Source organism: Ranitomeya variabilis, chromosome 2 (assembly GCF_051348905.1).
Source record: "Ranitomeya variabilis isolate aRanVar5 chromosome 2, aRanVar5.hap1, whole genome shotgun sequence".
Lineage (NCBI taxonomy): Eukaryota > Metazoa > Chordata > Amphibia > Anura > Dendrobatidae > Ranitomeya > Ranitomeya variabilis.
In genome coordinates this window covers 597,750,071-597,768,749 of record NC_135233.1, presented here as the reverse complement: position 1 = coordinate 597,768,749, position 18,679 = coordinate 597,750,071, and the positions used below count along the sequence as shown (strand labels likewise).

Here is an 18,679-nt window from a genome sequence, read left to right as displayed (position 1 = left end):
AGCCACAAAAAAACATATTCTATTCCTTTCTTTATATCACCTGTCTGGTATCAGCATGCATCTCATACAATGGAGATAAGAGCAGTGATTACTGTATGCATCCTCTATGCATCACAGCATGGAAACTCTTTAGATGACAGTTAAAGAAGAGGTTTTATGGGTAGAATGGATTCATGTGGATAGGGTGGTGGGATAAGTGGGAGACAGCTCCGGAAAAGAAAACACATTATGGGGTAGGAAGACAGTGGCTATGCTGTCACACTAGACCAAATCCTGGGGGGTAGAGAACAAAAAATAGAAATTGTCAAATTCGGATCTTCATCATTTTATGATGTCACATAGGAATAATCATAATTTCTTTCTGAATTTCGCTTGTATACATTGGGTAGAGAAAGTCAATTTATGTTAAACTACATGAAATATGTAGATGTGCTTCTCACAAAATTAGAATATCATCAAAAAGTTAATTTATTTCAGTTCCTCAATACAAAAAGTGAAACTCATTTATTATATAGAGTCATTACACACAGAGTGATCTATTTCAAGTGTTTATTTCTGTTAATGTTGATGATTATGGCTTACAGCCAATGAAAACCCAAAAGTCATTATCTCAGTAAATTAGAATACTTTATAACACCAGCTTGAAAAATGATTTTAAAATCCGAAATGTTGTCCTACTGAAATCTATGTTCAGCAAATGCACTCAATACTTGGTCGGGGCTCCTTTTGTATCAATTATTGCATCAATGCGGCGTGGCATGGAGGTGATCAGCCTGTGGCACTGCTGAGGGGTTATGGAAGCCCAGGTTGCTTTGATAGCAGCCTTCAGCTCGTCTGCATTGTTGGCTCTGGTGTCTCTCATCTTCCTCTTGACAATACTCCATAGACTCTTCATGGGGCTGAGGTCGGGCGAGTTTGCTGACCAATCAAGCACAGTGATGTTATTTTCAAACCAGGTATTGGTACTTTTGGCTGTCAGAACAGATAACCAGTTCTGCTGTACAATTAAATTTCCATCTCTAATAAGCTTGCCGACAAAGGGAAGCATGAAGTGCTCTAAAATTTCCTGCTAGACGGCTACGCTGACTTTGATCTTGATAAAATGGTGTGGACCTACACCAGCAGATGACGTGGCTCCCCAAACCATCACTGATTGTGGCAACTTCACACTAGACCTCCAGCAGCTTGGATTGTGGCCTCTCCACTTTTCCTCCAGACTCTGGGACCTTGATTTCCAAATGAAATGCAACATTTACTTTCATCTGAAAACAACACCTTTGACCACTGACAACAGTCCAGTTCTTTTTCTCCTTGGCCCAGGTAAGACGCTTCTGGCGTTGTCTATTGGTCATGAGTGGCTGACACAAGGAACATGACACTTGTACCCCATGTCCTGGATACGTCTGTGTGTGGTGGCTCTTGAAGCAATGACTCCAGTAGCACTCCACTCCTTGTGAATCTCTCCAACATTTTTGAATGGCCTTTTCTTAACAATCCTTTCAAGGCTGCGGTTATCTCCGTTGCTTGTGCACCTTTTTCTACCACACTTTTTTCCTTCCACTGAACTTTCCATTAACCCCTTACTGACCTCAGACGGGATAGTACGTCCAAGGTCAGCTCCCCTGCTTTGATGCAGGGCTCCGCGGTGAGCCCGCATCAAAGCCGGGACATGTTAGCTGTTTTGAACAGCTGACATGTGCCTGCAATAGCGGCGGGTGAAATCGCGATTCACCCGCCGCTATTAACTAGTTAAATGCCGCTCACAGCACACCTGATTTTCTACTACATAGCAGCGAACAGCAGATCGCTGCTATGTAGCAGAGGTGATCGTGCTATGCCTGCTTCTAGCCTCCCATGGAGGCTATTGAAGCATGGCAAAAGTTAAAAAAAAAAGTTACAAAAATGTAAAAAAAATAAAAAAAATATAAAAGTTTAAATCACCCCCCTTTCGCCCCAATCAAAATAAATCAATTAAAAAAAAATCAAACCTACACATATTTGGTATCGCCACGTTCAGAATCGCCCGATCTATCAATAAAAAAAAGCATTAACCTGATCGCTAAACAGCGTAACGAGAAAAAAAAATCGAAATGCCAGAATTACGTTTTTTTGGTAGCCGCAACATTGCATTAAAATGCAATAATGGGCGATCAAAAGAGCATATCTGCACCGAATTGGAATCATTAAAAACGCCAGCTCGGCACACAAAAAATAAGCCCTCAACCGACCCCAGATCATGAAAAATGGAGACGCTACGAGTTTCGGAAAATGGCGCAATTTTTTTTTTTTTTAGCAAAGTTTGGAATTTTTTTTCACCACTTAGGTAAAAAATAACCTAGTCATGTTAGGTGTCTATGAACTCGTAGTGACCTGGAGAATCATAATGGCAAGTCAGTTTTAGCATTTAGTGAACCTAGCAAAAAAGCCAAGCAAAAAACAAAGTGTGGGATTGCACTTTTTTTTGCAATTTCACCGCACTTGGAATTTTTTTCCCGTTTTCTAGTACACGACATGGTAAAACCAATGATGTCGTTCAAAAGTACAACTCGTCCCGCAAAAAAAAAGCCCTCACATGGCCAAATTGACAGAAAAATAAAAAAGTTATGGCTCTGGGAAGGAGGGGAGTGAAAAACGAACACGGAAAAACTACGAATCCCAAGGTCATGAAGGGGTTAATATGCTTGGATACAGCATTGTGTGAACTGCCAGTTTTTTTTTAGCAATGACCTTTTGTGGCTTACCCTCTTTGTGGATAGTGCCAATGACTGCCTTCTGTGTTGTGAATTCTGTTCTCAAACTCCCTCCTGTGGTCATGAATGGTACTTCGGCGAGTTCTGTCCATGGACTCCCTCTGGTGGCTGTGAGTGGAGCTGCTGGTTCTGAGGTTCCTTCTCCAGCTGACCTCATTTAGTTCTAGACTGGCTGCTCTATTTAACTCCACTCAGATCGTTACTTGATGCCAGCTGTCAATGTTCTAGTACTGGTTCAGTTCTCTCTTGGATCTTGCAGATGACCTGTCTACTCTAGCAAAAGCTAAGTCCCTGCTAGTTAAATTGTTTATCTCTGTTTTCTTCTCCAGCTTGCTATCATAATGTTGCCAAGCTAGCTGGAAACTCTGGGATGCAGAGTGGCACCTCCGCACCGTGAGTCGGTGCGGGGGTCTCTTTTGCACACTCTGCGTGGTTTTTATAGTTTTTTGTGCTGACCGCAAAGTTGCCTTTTCTATCCTCAGTCTATTTAGTTAAGTCTGGCCTCCTTTGCTGAACCTGTTTCATTCCTGTGTTTGTAACTTCCATCTTAACTCACAGTTAATATTTGTGGGGGGCTGCCTGTTTTCTTTGGGGAATTTCTCTGAGGCAAGGTAGGCTTTATTTTCTATCTTTAGGGGTAGTTAGCTCTTAGGCTGTGAAGAGGCGTCTAGGCAGAGTCAGGTACGCTCCACGGCTATTTCTATTTGTTGTGATAGGATTAGGGGTTGCGGTCAGCAGAGTTCCCACTTCCCAGAGCTGGTCCTGTATTACTAGTTTGCTCATCAGGTCATTCCTAGTGCTCCTAACCACCAGGTCATCATAACAGTACAGCTGGACAGTAAAGTGTTAATGCATCTCAATAGAGGGATAAGAGAAGTTCTGAGACCATTTTTTTTCCTCTCCAGCATGTTTTGTTTTTCCTTTCCCCTAAATCTCTGGGTGGTTCAGGACACAGGTGTAGATATGGATATTCAAGGTCTGTCCTCTTGTGTGGATCAACTCACTGCAAGGGTACAAGGCATTCAAGATTATGTAGTTCAGAATCCGATGTTAGAACCCAGAATTCCAATTCCTGATTTGTTTTCTGGGGATAGATCTAAGTTCCTGAATTTCAAAAATAATTGTAGACTGTTTCTTGCTTTGAAACCCCGCTCCTCTGGTGACCCCATTCAGCAAGTAAAAATCATTATTTATTTGCTGCGTGGCGACCCTCAAGACTGGGCATTTTCCCTTGCGCCAGGAGATCCTGCATTGCGTAATGTAGATGCGTTTTTTCTGGCGCTTGGATTGCTTTATGATGAACCAGATTCAGTGGATCAGGCAGAGAAAATCTTGCTGGCTTTGTGTCAGGGTCAGGATGAGGCGGAGGTATATTGTCAGAAGTTTAGAAAGTGGTCTGTGCTTACTCAGTGGAATGAGTGTGCCCTGGCGGCAATTTTCAGAAAGGGTCTTTCTGAAGCCCTTAAGGATGTTATGGTGGGATTCCCCACGCCTGCTGGTCTGAATGAGTCTATGTCCTTGGCCATTCAGATCGATCGACGCTTACGTGAGCGCAAAACTGTGCACCATTTGGCGGTATCTTCTGAGCAGAGGCCTGAGCCTATGCAATGTGATAGGACCTTGACCAGAGCTGAATGGCAAGAATACAGACGTCAGAATGGGCTGTGTTTTTACTGTGGTGACTCCACTCATGCTATCTCTGATTGTCCTAAGCATACTAAGCGGTTCGCTAGGTCTGCCACCATTGGTACTGTACAGCCAAAATTTCTTTTGTCCGTTACTCTGATTTGCTCTCTGTCGTCCTATTCTGTTATGGCATTTGTGGATTCAGGTGCTGCCCTGAATTTGATGGACTTGGAGTTTGCCAGGCGCTGTGGTTTTTTCTTGGAGCCTTTACAGTATCCTATTCCATTGAGAGGAATTGATGCTATGCCTTTGGCCAAGAATAAGCCTCAGTACTGGACTCAATTGACCATGTGCATGGCTCCTGCACATCAGGAGGATATTCGCTTTTTGGTGTTGCATAATTTGCATGATGTGGTCGTTTTGGGTTTGCCATGGCTACAGGTCCATAATCCAGTATTGGATTAGAAATCAATGTCTGTATCTAGTTGGGGTTGTCAAGGGGTACATGGTGATGTCCCATTGTTGTCAATTTCGTCTTCCCATCCTTCTGAAGTCCCTGAGTTCTTGTCGGATTACCGGGATGTATTTGATGAGCCCAAATCCAGTGCCCTACCTCCTCATAGGGATTGCGATTGTGGAATTAATTTGATTCCAGGTAGTAAGTTTCCGAAGGGCCGACTGTTCAATTTGTCTGTGCCAAAACACGCCACTATGCGGAGTTATATAAAGGAGTCCTTGGAGAAAGGGCATATTCGCCCGTCGTCATCACCGTTGGGAGCAGGGTTCTTTTTTGTGGCCAAGAAGGATGGTTCTCTGAGACCTTGTATAGATTACCGCCTTCTCAATAAAATCACCGTCAAATTTCAGTACCCTTTGCCTCTGCTGTCTGATTTGTTTGCTCGGATTAAGGGGGCTAGTTGGTTCACTAAAATAGATCTCCGAGGGGCGTATAACCTTGTGCGTATTAAACAGGGCGATGAATGGAAAACAGCATTTAATACGCCCGAGGGCCATTTTGAGTACCTGGTGATGCCATTCGGGCTTTCTAATGCTCCATCTGTGTTTCAGTCCTTTATGCATGACATCTTCCGAAAGTACCTGGATAGATTCATGATTGTATATTTGGATGATATTTTGGTCTTTTCGGACGATTGGGAGTCTCATGTGAAGCAGGTCAGAATGGTGTTCCAGATCCTTCGTGCTAATTCTTTGTTTGTGAAGGGGTCTAAATGTCTCTTTGGAGTTCAGAAGGTTTCATTTTTGGGCTTCATTTTTTCCCCTTCTACTATCGAGATGGACCCTGTTAAAGTTCAGGCCATTTATGATTGGACTCAGCCTACTTCTGTGAAGAGCCTTCAGAAATTCCTGGGCTTTGCTAATTTTTACCGTCGCTTCATCGCTAATTTTTCTAGTGTTGTTAAACCATTGACTGATTTGACCAAGAAAGGTGCTGATGTGGTCAATTGGTCCTCTGCGGCCGTTGAGGCTTTTCAGGAGTTGAAGCGTCGTTTTTCTTCTGCCCCTGTGTTGTGTCAGCCAGATGTTTCGCTCCCGTTTCAGGTCGAGGTGGATGCTTCTGAGATTGGAGCAGGGGCTGTTTTATCTCAAAGAAGTTCTGATGGCTCGGTGATGAAACCATGTGCTTTCTTTTCTAGAAAGTTTTCGCCTGCTGAGCGCAATTATGATGTGGGCAATCGAGAGTTGTTGGCTATGAAGTGGGCGTTCGAGGAGTGGCGACATTGGCTTGAAGGAGCCAAGCATCGCGTGGTGGTCTTGACGGATCACAAGAATCTGACTTATCTCGAGTCTGCCAAGCGGTTGAATCCTAGACAGGCTCGATGGTCGCTGTTTTTCTCCCGCTTCGATTTTGTGGTTTCGTACCTTCCGGGTTCTAAGAATGTGAAGGCTGATGCCCTTTCAAGGAGTTTTGTGCCTGATTCTCCGGGAGTTCCTGAGCCGGCTGGTATTCTCAAAGAGGGGGTAATATTGTCTGCCATCTCCCCTGATTTGCGGCGGGTGCTGCAGGAGTTTCAGGCTGATAGACCTGACCGTTGTCCAGCGGAGAAACTGTTTGTCCCTGATAGATGGACTAGCAGAGTTATCTCTGAGGTTCATTGTTCGGTGTTGGCTGGTCATCCTGGAATCTTTGGTACCAGAGATTTGGTGGCTAGTTCCTTTTGGTGGCCTTCCTTGTCACGGGATGTGCGTTCTTTTGTGCAGTCCTGTGGGATTTGTGCTCGGGCTAAGCCCTGCTATTCTCGTGCCAGTGGGTTGCTTTTGCCCTTGCCGGTCCCGAAAAGGCCCTGGACGCATGTTTCCATGGATTTTATTTTGGATCTCCCTGTCTCTCAAAGGATGTCGGTCATCTGGGTAGTTTGTGATCTCTTCTCTAAGATGGTCCATTTGGTACCTTTGCCTAAATTGCCTTCCTCCTCTGATTTGGTTCCATTATTTTTCCAGCATGTGGTTCGTTTGCATGGCATTCCGGAGAACATCGTGTCGGACAGAGGTTCCCAGTTTGTTTCAAGGTTTTGGCGGTCCTTTTGTGCTAAGATGGGCATTGATTTGTCTTTTTCTTCAGCTTTCCATCCTCAGACAAATGGCCAAACCGAACAAACCAATCAGACTTTGGAAGCATATCTGAGATGCTTTGTTTCTACTGATCAGGATGATTGGGTGTCCTTCTTGCCTTTGGCTGAGTTCGCCCTTAATAATCGGGCCAGCTCGGCCACTTTGGTTTCGCCCTTTTTCTGTAATTCTGGTTTCCATCCTCGTTTTTCTTCAGGGCAGGTTGAGCCTTCGGACTGTCCTGGTGTGGATTCTGTGGTGGACAGGTTGCAGCAAATTTGGACTCACGTGGTGGACAATTTGACATTGTCCCAGGAGAAGGCTCAACGTTTCGCTAACCGCCGTCGCTGTGTTGGTCCCCGACTTCGTGTTGGGGATTTGGTTTGGTTCTCGTCTCGTTATGTTCCTATGAAGGTTTAGTCTCCTAAGTTTAAGCCTCGGTTCATTGGTCCTTATAAGATTTCTGAAATTCTTAATCCTGTGTCATTTCGTTTGGACCTTCCAGCTTCTTTCGCCATCCATAATGTGTTCCATAGGTCGTTATTGCGGAGATATGTGGCTCCTATGGTTCCTTCCGTTGACCCTCCTGCCCCGGTGTTGGTTGAGGGGGAGTTGGAGTATGTGGTGAAGATTTTGGATTCTCGTATTTCGAGACGGAAACTTCAGTACCTGGTCAAGTGGAAAGGTTATGGTAAGGAGGATAATTCCTGGGTTGTTGCCTCTGATGTTCATGCTGCCGATCTGGTTCGTGCCTTTCATTTGGCTCGTCCTGATCGGCCTGGGGGCTCTGGTGAGGGTTCGGTGACCCCTCCTCAAGGGGGGGTACTGTTGTGAATTCTGTTCACTCCCTCCTGTGGTCATGAATGGTACTTCGGCGAGTTCTGTCCATGGACTCCCTCTGGTGGCTGTGAGTGGAGCTGCTGGTTCTGAGGTTCCTTCTCCAGCTGACCTCATTTAGTTCTAGACTGGCTGCTCTATTTAACTCCACTCAGATCGTTACTTGATGCCAGCTGTCAATGTTCTAGTACTGGTTCAGTTCTCTCTTGGATCTTGCAGATGACCTGTCTACTCCAGCAAAAGCTAAGTCCCTGCTAGTTAAATTGTTTATCTCTGTTTTCTTCTCCAGCTTGCTATCATAATGTTGCCAAGCTAGCTGGAAGCTCTGGGATGCAGAGTGGCACCTCCGCACCGTGAGTCGGTGCGGGGGTCTCTTTTGCACACTCTGCGTGGTTTTTATAGTTTTTTGTGCTGACCGCAAAGTTGCCTTTTCTATCCTCAGTCTATTTAGTTAAGTCTGGCCTCCTTTGCTGAACCTGTTTCATTCCTGTGTTTGTAACTTCCATCTTAACTCACAGTTAATATTTGTGGGGGGCTGCCTGTTTTCTTTGGGGAATTTCTCTGAGGCAAGGTAGGCTTTATTTTCTATCTTTAGGGGTAGTTAGCTCTTAGGCTGTGAAGAGGCGTCTGTCATGATCTCAATGGCAAGAGAACATAGCATAAGCATATATAGGAACTAGCTCTTGGAAGATGGGAACTGAGCTGACCATGAACTAAACCTAACGCACAACTAGCAGTGGCCGGGTAGCATGCCTACGTTGATTCTAGATGCCCAGCACCAGCCGGAGGACTAAATAAAGCTAGCAGAGGAAAATATTAGTCCTAGCTCACCTCTAGAGAAATACCCCGAAAGGAGACAGAGGCCCCCCACATGTATTGGCGGTGAGTTGAGATGAAATAACAAACGTAGTATGAAAATAGGTTTAGCAAATTTGAGGTCCACTTACTACATAGCAGAAGACAGAAAGGACACTTTCATGGTCAGCTAAAAACCCTATCAAAAACACCATCCAGAAATTACTTTAAAACTCTGGCATTAACTCATAACACCAGAGTGGCAATTCCTGTTCACAAGAGCTTTCCAGACACAGTAACGAAACTACAGCTGTGAACTGGAACAAAAATGCAGAAACAAACATGGACAAGAGTCCAACTTATCTAGTAGTTGTCTAGGAGCAGGAACAAGCACAGAGAGGCTTCTGATAACATTGTTGACCGGCAAGAAACTAACAGAGCAGCAAGGTTATATAGCGACTCCCACATCTTGATGGGAACAGGTGAACAGAGAAGATGAAGACACCAGTTCAATTCCACCAGTAGCCACCGGGGGAGCCCAGAATCCAAATTCACAACAGTACCCCCCCCTCAAGGAGGGGGCACCGAACCCTCACCAGAACCACCAGGGCGATCAGGATGGGCCCTATGAAAGGCACGAACCAGATCGGAGGCATGAACATCAGATGCATTCACCCAAGAATTATCCTCCTGGCCGTATCCCTTCCACTTGACCAGATACTGGAGTCTCCGTCTGGAAACACGAGAGTCTAAGATTTTCTCCACAACGTACTCCAACTCACCCTCAACCAACACCGGAGCAGGAGGCTCAACGGAAGGCACAACCGGTACCTCATACCTGCGCAATAATGACCGATGAAAAACGTTATGAATAGAAAAGGATGCAGGGAGGTCCAAACGGAAGGAAACAGGGTTAAGAATCTCCAATATCTTATACGGGCCGATAAACCGAGGCTTAAACTTAGGAGAAGAGACCCTCATAGGGACAAAACGAGAAGACAACCACACCAAATCCCCAACAGAAAGCCGAGGACCAACACGACGGTGGCGGTTGGCAAAAAGCTGAGTCTTCTCCTGGGACAACCTCAAATTGTCCACCACCTGCCCCCAGATCTGATGCAATCTCTCCACCACAGCATCCACTCCAGGACAATCCGAAGATTCCACCTGACCAGAGGAAAATCGAGGATGAAACCCCGAATTACAGAAAAACGGGGACACCAAAGTGGCAGAGCTGGCCCGATTATTGAGAGCGAACTCCGCCAATGGCAAAAAAGCAACCCAATCATCCTGGTCAGCAGACACAAAACACCTCAGATATGTCTCCAGGGTCTGATTAATCCGCTCGGTCTGGTCATTCGTCTGAGGATGGAAAGCGGACGAAAAAGATAAATCTATGCCCATCCTAGCACAGAATGCCCGCCAAAATCTAGACACGAATTGAGTCCCTCTGTCAGAAACGATATTCTCAGGAATACCATGCAAACGAACAACATTTTGAAAAAACAGAGGAACCAACTCGGAAGAAGAAGGTAACTTGGGCAGAGGAACCAAATGGACCATCTTAGAAAAACGGTCACACACCACCCAGATGACAGACATCTTCTGAGAAACAGGCAGATCTGAAATAAAATCCATCGAGATGTGCGTCCAAGGCCTCTTAGGAATAGGCAAGGGCAACAATAATCCACTAGCCCGAGAACAACAAGGCTTGGCCCGAGCACAAACGTCACAAGACTGCACAAAGCCTCGCACATCTCGTGACAGGGAAGGCCACCAGAAGGACCTTGCCACCAAATCCCTGGTACCAAAAATGCCAGGATGACCTGCCAACGCAGAAGAATGAACCTCAGAGATGACTCTACTGGTCCAATCATCAGGAACAAACAGTTTATCAGGTGGGCAACGATCAGGTCTATCCGCCTGAAACTCCTGCAAGGCCCGCCGCAGGTCTGGAGAAACGGCTGACAATACCACTCCATCCTTAAGGATACCTGTGGGCTCAGAGTTACCAGGCGAGTCAGGCTCAAAACTCCTAGAAAGGGCATCCGCCTTAACATTCTTAGAACCCGGTAGGTATGACACCACAAAATTAAACCGAGAGAAAAATAATGACCAGCGCGCCTGTCTAGGATTCAGGCGCCTGGCGGTCTCAAGATAAATCAAATTTTTGTGGTCAGTCAATACCACCACCTGATGTCTGGCCCCCTCAAGCCAATGGCGCCACTCCTCAAAAGCCCACTTCATGGCCAAAAGCTCCCGATTCCCAACATCATAATTCCGCTCAGCGGGCGAAAATTTACGGGAAAAGAAGGCACAAGGCCTCATCACGGAGCAGTCAGAACTTTTCTGCGACAACACTGCCCCAGCTCCGATCTCAGAAGCGTCGACCTCAACCTGAAAAGGTAGAGCAACATCAGGCTGACGCAACACAGGGGCAGAGGAAAAACGGCGCTTAAGCTCCCGAAAGGCCTCCACAGCATCAGGGGACCAATCAGCAACATCAGCACCCTTCTTAGTCAAATCGGTCAATGGTTTAGCAATATCCGAAAAACCAGCAATAAATCGACGATAAAAGTTAGCAAAGCCCAAAAATTTCTGAAGACTCTTAAGAGAAGAGGGCTGCGTCCAATCACAAATAGCTTGAACCTTGACAGGATCCATTTCAATGGAAGAGGGGGAAAAAATATATCCCAAAAAGGAAATCCTCTGTACCCCAAAAACACACTTAGAACCCTTCACACACAAAAAATTAGACCGCAAAACCTGAAAAACCCTCCTGACTTGCTGGACATGAGAGTCCCAGTCATCCGAAAAAATCAGAATATCATCCAGATACACAATCATAAATTTATCCAAATAATCGCGAAAAATATCATGCATAAAGGACTGGAAAACTGACGGAGCATTAGAAAGACCAAAAGGCATCACTAAATACTCAAAGTGGCCCTCGGGCGTATTAAATGCGGTTTTCCACTCATCCCCCTGCCTGATTCGCACCAAATTATACGCCCCACGAAGGTCAATCTTAGAGAACCACTTGGCCCCCTTTATGCGAGCAAACAAATCAGTCAGCAACGGCAATGGGTATTGATATTTAACAGTGATTTTATTCAAAAGCCGATAATCAATACATGGTCTCAAAGAGCCGTCTTTTTTTGACACAAAGAAAAAACCGGCTCCTAAGGGAGATGAAGATGGACGAATATGTCCCTTTTCCAAGGACTCCTTTATATATTCTCGCATAGCAGCATGTTCAGGCACAGACAGATTAAATAAACGACCCTTTGGGTATTTACTACCCGGGATTAAATCTATGGCACAATCGCACTCTCGGTGCGGAGGTAACGAACCAAGCTTGGATTCTTCAAAGACGTCACGATAGTCAGACAGGAACTCAGGAATTTCAGAGGGAATGGATGATGAAATGGAAACCACAGGTACATCCCCATGAGCCCCCTTACATCCCCAGCTCAACACAGACATAGCTCTCCAGTCGAGGACTGGGTTGTGAGATTGCAGCCAAGGCAATCCTAGCACCAAATCATCATGTAGATTATACAGCACCAGAAAGCGAATAATCTCCTGGTGATCCGGATTAATACGCATAGTTACTTGTGTCCAGTATTGTGGTTTATTATTAGCCAATGGGGTGGAGTCAATCCCCTTCAGAGGAATCGGAGTCTCCAAAGGCTCTAAATCATACCCACAGCGTTTGGCAAAGGACCAATCCATAAGACTCAAAGCGGCGCCAGAGTCGACATAGGCGTCCGTGGTAATAGATGACAAAGAGCAAATCAGGGTCACAGATAGAATAAATTTAGACGGTAAGGTGCAAATGGAAACAGATTTACCAAGCTTTTTAGTGCGCTTAGAGCATGCTGATATAACATGAGTAGAATCACCACAATAGAAACACAACCCATTTTTCCGTCTAAAATTCTGCCGCTCGCTTCGGGACAGAATTCTATCACACTGCATACTCTCTGGCGACTTCTCAGTGGACACCGCCAGATGGTGCACTGGTTTGCGCTCCCGCAAACGCCTATCGATCTGAATAGCCATTGTCATGGACTCATTCAGACCCGCAGGCACAGGGAACCCCACCATAACATCCTTAATGGCATCAGAGAGACCCTCTCTGAAAGTCGCCGCCAGGGCGCACTCATTCCACTGAGTAAGCACAGACCATTTACGGAATCTTTGGCAGTAAATTTCCGCTTCATCTTGCCCCTGAGATAGGGACATCAAAGTTTTTTCTGCCTGAAGCTCCAAATGAGGTTCGTCATAAAGCAACCCCAAGGCCAGAAAAAACGCATCCACATTGAGCAACGCAGGATCCCCTGGTGTCAATGAAAAAGCCCAGTCTTGAGGGTCGCCCCGGAGCAAGGAAATCACAATCCTGACCTGCTGTGCAGGGTCTCCGGCAGAGCGAGATTTCAGGGACAAAAATAATTTGCAATTATTTCGAAAATTCTGAAACCCGGATCTATTCCCCGAGAAAAATTCCGGCAAAGGAATTCTCGGCTCAGATACAGGTGCATGACAAACAAAATCTTGCAAATCTTGTACCTTCGTGGCGAGATTATTCAAACCTGCAGTTACACTCTGAAGATCCATTACAAACAGGTGGACACAGAGCCATTCAAGGGTTAAGAGGAGGTAAGAAGCAGCTAGACAGCAATTAAGGGCTAGGCAGCAAAACTCTGAAGGGAAAAAAAAAAAAAAAAAAAATTCCCTTCAACACTTCTTTTACTCCTGCTTCAGCCCAAACAATTAACACTTTGTTGGCCGGTCAAACTGTCATGATCTCAATGGCAAGAGAACATAGCATAAGCATATATAGGAACTAGCTCTTGGAAGATGGGAACTGAGCTGACCATGAACTAAACCTAACGCACAACTAGCAGTGGCCGGGTAGCATGCCTACGTTGATTCTAGATGCCCAGCACCAGCCGGAGGACTAAATAAAGCTAGCAGAGGAAAATATTAGTCCTAGCTCACCTCTAGAGAAATACCCCGAAAGGAGACAGAGGCCCCCCACATGTATTGGCGGTGAGTTGAGATGAAATAACAAACGTAGTATGAAAATAGGTTTAGCAAATTTGAGGTCCACTTACTACATAGCAGAAGACAGAAAGGACACTTTCATGGTCAGCTAAAAACCCTATCAAAAACACCATCCAGAAATTACTTTAAAACTCTGGCATTAACTCATAACACCAGAGTGGCAATTCCTGTTCACAAGAGCTTTCCAGACACAGTAACGAAACTACAGCTGTGAACTGGAACAAAAATGCAGAAACAAACATGGACAAGAGTCCAACTTATCTAGTAGTTGTCTAGGAGCAGGAACAAGCACAGAGAGGCTTCTGATAACATTGTTGACCGGCAAGAAACTAACAGAGCAGCAAGGTTATATAGCGACTCCCACATCTTGATGGGAACAGGTGAACAGAGAAGATGAAGACACCAGTTCAATTCCACCAGTAGCCACCGGGGGAGCCCAGAATCCAAATTCACAACAGGCGTCTAGGCAGAGTCAGGTACGCTCAACGGCTATTTCTAGTTGTTGTGATAGGATTAGGGGTTGCGGTCAGCAGAGTTCCCACTTCCCAGAGCTGGTCCTGTATTACTAGTTTGCTCATCAGGTCATTCCTAGTGCTCCTAACCACCAGGTCATCATAACAGTTCTGGACATCTGTCAAGTCAGCAGTCTTCCCCATGATTGTGGAGCCTACTGAAACAGACTAAGGGACCTTTTTAAATGCTTAGGAAGCCTTTGCAGGTGTTTTTGTTAATTATTCTAATTTAGTGAGATAATGACTTTTGGGTTTTCATTGGCTGTAAGCCATAATCATAAACATTAACAGAGATAAACACTTGAAAGAGACCAAACTGTTTTTGTTAACTCTATATAATGTATGAGTATCACTTTTTTGTATTGAAGATCTGAAATAAATTAACTTTTTAATGATATTCTAATTTTGTGAGAAGCACGTGTATATGACTATAGCAGCTGAAGAACTTAAGTTTTGAGTCTCTGCCGTTGCTCCCGGTGTCTGGTATTGGCTGTGGTGCTGGTGTTTCATTGGCAGCCAATCGGCGAGCCCAGCAGCTCTTCCTGTGTAGATGGACCGCCAAGCTCAGAGCCAGTGAACTCACTGATTTGCCACTGTGCTCTCTATCTGAGCCAATGTCAGACACCGGGAGCAGTGGCAGAGACTCAGCACTGGGCCCAGGGATGTGGAGTCCATTATTATTGGTTTCAGCAGCTGGACTACCCCTTTAAGTCTCCAACTTGATTAAACATGAGGAATTATATTCCCAGACAGCTAATGACCTTAGATGAAGATTTATTTTTACCACCCAGTTTCCTAAAAGAACAGTGTTTCTGTAAAGAATCTCATATAATCTGCCTCCTCCCTCCCCATTTTGCACCACAGGCTTTGAAAGAACCTTCTGTGAGGGTAGAAAGTGGCTGCAAGGTAATGCAATCCATTATTCTTCTTATTATTTCATTAAGCTGTATCTCACTAAACTTCTTCCCAGATCTCTCAGCTGAACCACATTTGTCTCTCCTTGTATAAATCATAAATCACTGGCCTAAATTACAATGTAATTATAAATGCCTTTCCTTCTAATGCTGCACGGGACCTTTTACCCTCCTACATAATTCTAAAAAATTGCCCGTCATAATTTTGTTCCCTGGGATAAATAAGGAGAAATATCAGCCTGAATATTGCTTATATACCGGAGCCAATTAGTATTCAGAATACAACCAGGACAATGGGTTAGGGGAAAGAAAAAGGGAAAAAAAGAAAAGGAAGGAAAGGAAGAAAGAAAAAGAAAAAGAAAGAAAGAAAGAAGGAAAGGGAAAAAAGAAGGAAGGGGGAGAGAGAAGGAAAGAAAAAGGAAAGAAAGGAAAGATAAATATAATAGATAGATAGATAGATAGATAGATAGATAGATAGATAGATACGGTAGATTCAATATTTCCTGGATATATGGCTTAGGTTTAAATATGACCACTTGGGATTCTAACTTAGAATAAGTCTTTTACAAATGGGAAGATGAACATATCACTGCAGGTTCAAGATACCTATTTGGTTTGTTAGTATTCTCTGACCATAGAGACACATATGTCTGTAAAGTTGATATATACACAAACTAGCAGAAGACTTTTAATTGTGATTATTTGAGTAATTGTTTTTTTTTAAATTTTAGATGAAACGGAGCAAAAGCAAAACGGTTGTAGTCTCACAAAGCACTTTAATGCAAGACTCATGATAAGTCTAGAGAGGCTTTGTATAGTTGTATTAAGATCAAAACAAACCTAAGCCTGCATGTACCCGACAACCAGTCAAAAGTGGACAGTTTTTGCTCTTATTTTATTCCCACTGCTCCTCTGAGTACTGCTTTTTTTTTTTTTTTTATCCGTCATACAGTTACAAAAATAGGGCCCTTTTTTTAGTGTTCATTTTATGATCTTTACAAAGGGACCATTATTCATTGGATCCTCTGGGGTGTGTCTTTAGAATACTCTGCATTTTTACCATGTGAAACACACCCCCTTAGAAAAAACCATAAAAATTTGCACTAGATAAAAAGGCCCATATTTCTGGAAGCATAAGGCGGATTAAAAATAAACTAGATGGAATGGATTGCTCAGAAATTAGCTAAATTTATGAGAGCAAAAACTGACCACAGTTTCCCTTTAAGCAAGCTTAAAATTCATTTCACCTGATGAACAAGCACTTGGCTTTTTCATCGGGTGATTGGTGGCCTGTTGGCACTGCCTGATTGTCAGCAGTTCCCATAATCGGCCAGTCTAAATGCACTCAAACAGTGATCGCATTGATAGACATGTAAGAAGATACCTTTGTTAACAGTGATAAAGTCAAAGGAGCATCAACAACAAATAAACAACACAACAAAAAACAAAAAGTCACAATGGGATAGTTGAATTTAGCACAAAGGTCCTAATGGTCCATTTGGAGATTTACCAGGTTGGATATGGCGCTTTGGTTGCTAGAGGATACTGCAGATTTGCATCCGCTCATTGTGTTAGTATGCCACCCTCAGTCTCTTACCATAGACTCCATTCATGCATATTGGCACAAGTTCAGGTTAAATAGACAGCTGATGTGTTCTTTGTTGTGACAAAGTGAAATGTCTGCTAAAATCAATTTAGGGCTCGTTAATTTCATTGAAATCGCAGCTAACTGCGGTAATTAATCCTGAGTAATTGATCCCAGTTAAAGATCTGTGATGTTTGGTTAATGGGTCTTATCCTTAGCGAAAGCGGATGAGAAAAGGTTTTCTCTCCAAATGTCAGACAGACTCTCTTGGGTATCCGAGACATATTTATGCCATGAAAATGCAGTCATGGTAATGGGGGTGGGGGGTGGGAGAACAACATATGTGCTGTACGCAAGGTAAACTGGGCAGGAAAAGCACATGTGCGCTACAGATTTCTAGGATATGTTTGTATACACGAGGAACTATAGGAAAAGGATAATTTTTTGTAATTTTTCTTTTTCTTTTGCACAAATCCACCTTATTGCTTTTATTATTTGTTACTTTATATTATCATTATTTTTTTTTTTACACGTTAAGATGTAGCCGATATGAGAATGAAGTTAATGATTAACTGAAAGTGGTTCTGACGGAGAACTTGGTGGAATGAAATATCACACATTTTGGAAAGCTGATATATTAAACGGGTCATCCTGGACTATATTAATATGCTACTGTGGGTGTGTGAGAATTGACAGGCAGGTTGTCATGATCCAGGTCGGGGTTTGCTTCTTGCGTCTCTTTCCCCGGCCTGGTCATGGAGGGGTTTACTATTCCTGCCTCTCATTGGTTCCTGGGTGGCTATTTATTGGTGCTATTGAAAGGTAGCCTTTGTCAGTGATAGTTCATGCTTCCAAGCTAGAGCAGCTGACCCGTATACCCTGGTGATCCTTCTGCCTCTGACTTCCTGTATTTGTGTGAGACCCGTTCCCTATCCCTGACTTGTGTTCGTCTGGTTGTTTCCCTACAGTGCATGACTCGGCCTGCTATCTGAACCCCGCCTCTTGTGTTCCGTCTCTGATACCACGTTCCTCGAGTGGCTTTGACTCTCTGGCTTGTACCCCGACTTTGTCTTACGTCTCACGTTTTGGATACTGCGCTCCCGTTTGGCTCTGACTTCTGGCTTGTCTGTGACTACGTGCATTGCTGTGACCTCTGGTACTGTGTCATCTGTGCGGCTGCTCAGTGTTGCTATGCTGTGAGTGTGCAACCTCTCTTCCCTCACCAGCACCCCCTGTTGGAGGTTGCGCTATACTGCACTGCAGCCACATCACACAGGTAGTTACTACCTATTAGCCTGTTCTACCCAGCACAGATCTCTGCCGGCACAGAGCAGTCATAGACTGTTCCTGCCGGCAATTCTGCGACTTCCGCTGACATCACATCGACAGAGCAACAGCTTCTCTTCCGTTCTGCACTGTCGACGGGACGCGGCTGCTGCAAACAGCCCAGTAAGTGGTACATCACTGGAATCAGGGTCCATGCCCCAAAATCATGCTACTCTCAAGTTGGCAAGCAAAATCCTAGTGACAGATTACCTTTAAAAGCGAAAAAAATAATGGAGGTATGCCTGATTTTTCGCCACCCTATGTTTAAGTTTCTTGGGGTACAAAAAGTAGACGATCAAAGAAAAAATGAGCAATGTGTTTTCCAGTGACCTTCCCTAATGAGTTGGCTGATATTTAGGTCAAACTTGTCACTATACTTACAGGGTTTGGTTGCTCTCGCTAGCCATAGAGATATAGAGCTTTGTGCAAGGGGTTGTATACACAAAACTGTAAAAGATCTTTAATCAATTATTTGCAAAATAGTTTTTTATTTTATTTTATATTAATGGGAACAATAAGAAAAAAATGATTGAAGACAGAAGCATTGCCTTTATGGATACAAATGAATACAAAGCTAAAGTCAAACATAAAAGCGTGTTCACACTGAGTTTTTTTGCTGAGTTTTTTTTAGCAGAAACCTTCCAACGTTACAATCAAAACTCATGGTTTTTAAACTCTACATGGTTCTGCTCTGAC

The 18,679-nt window shown here is 44.2% G+C and overlaps 1 long non-coding RNA gene across 3 annotated transcripts in view; it reads right to left on the bottom strand.

The window, feature by feature from the left end:
• The window catches only part of LOC143807220 (uncharacterized), an 852,709-nt gene that overhangs the window by 615,890 nt on the left and 218,140 nt on the right, over positions 1 to 18,679 (bottom strand). The window lies entirely within an intron of this gene.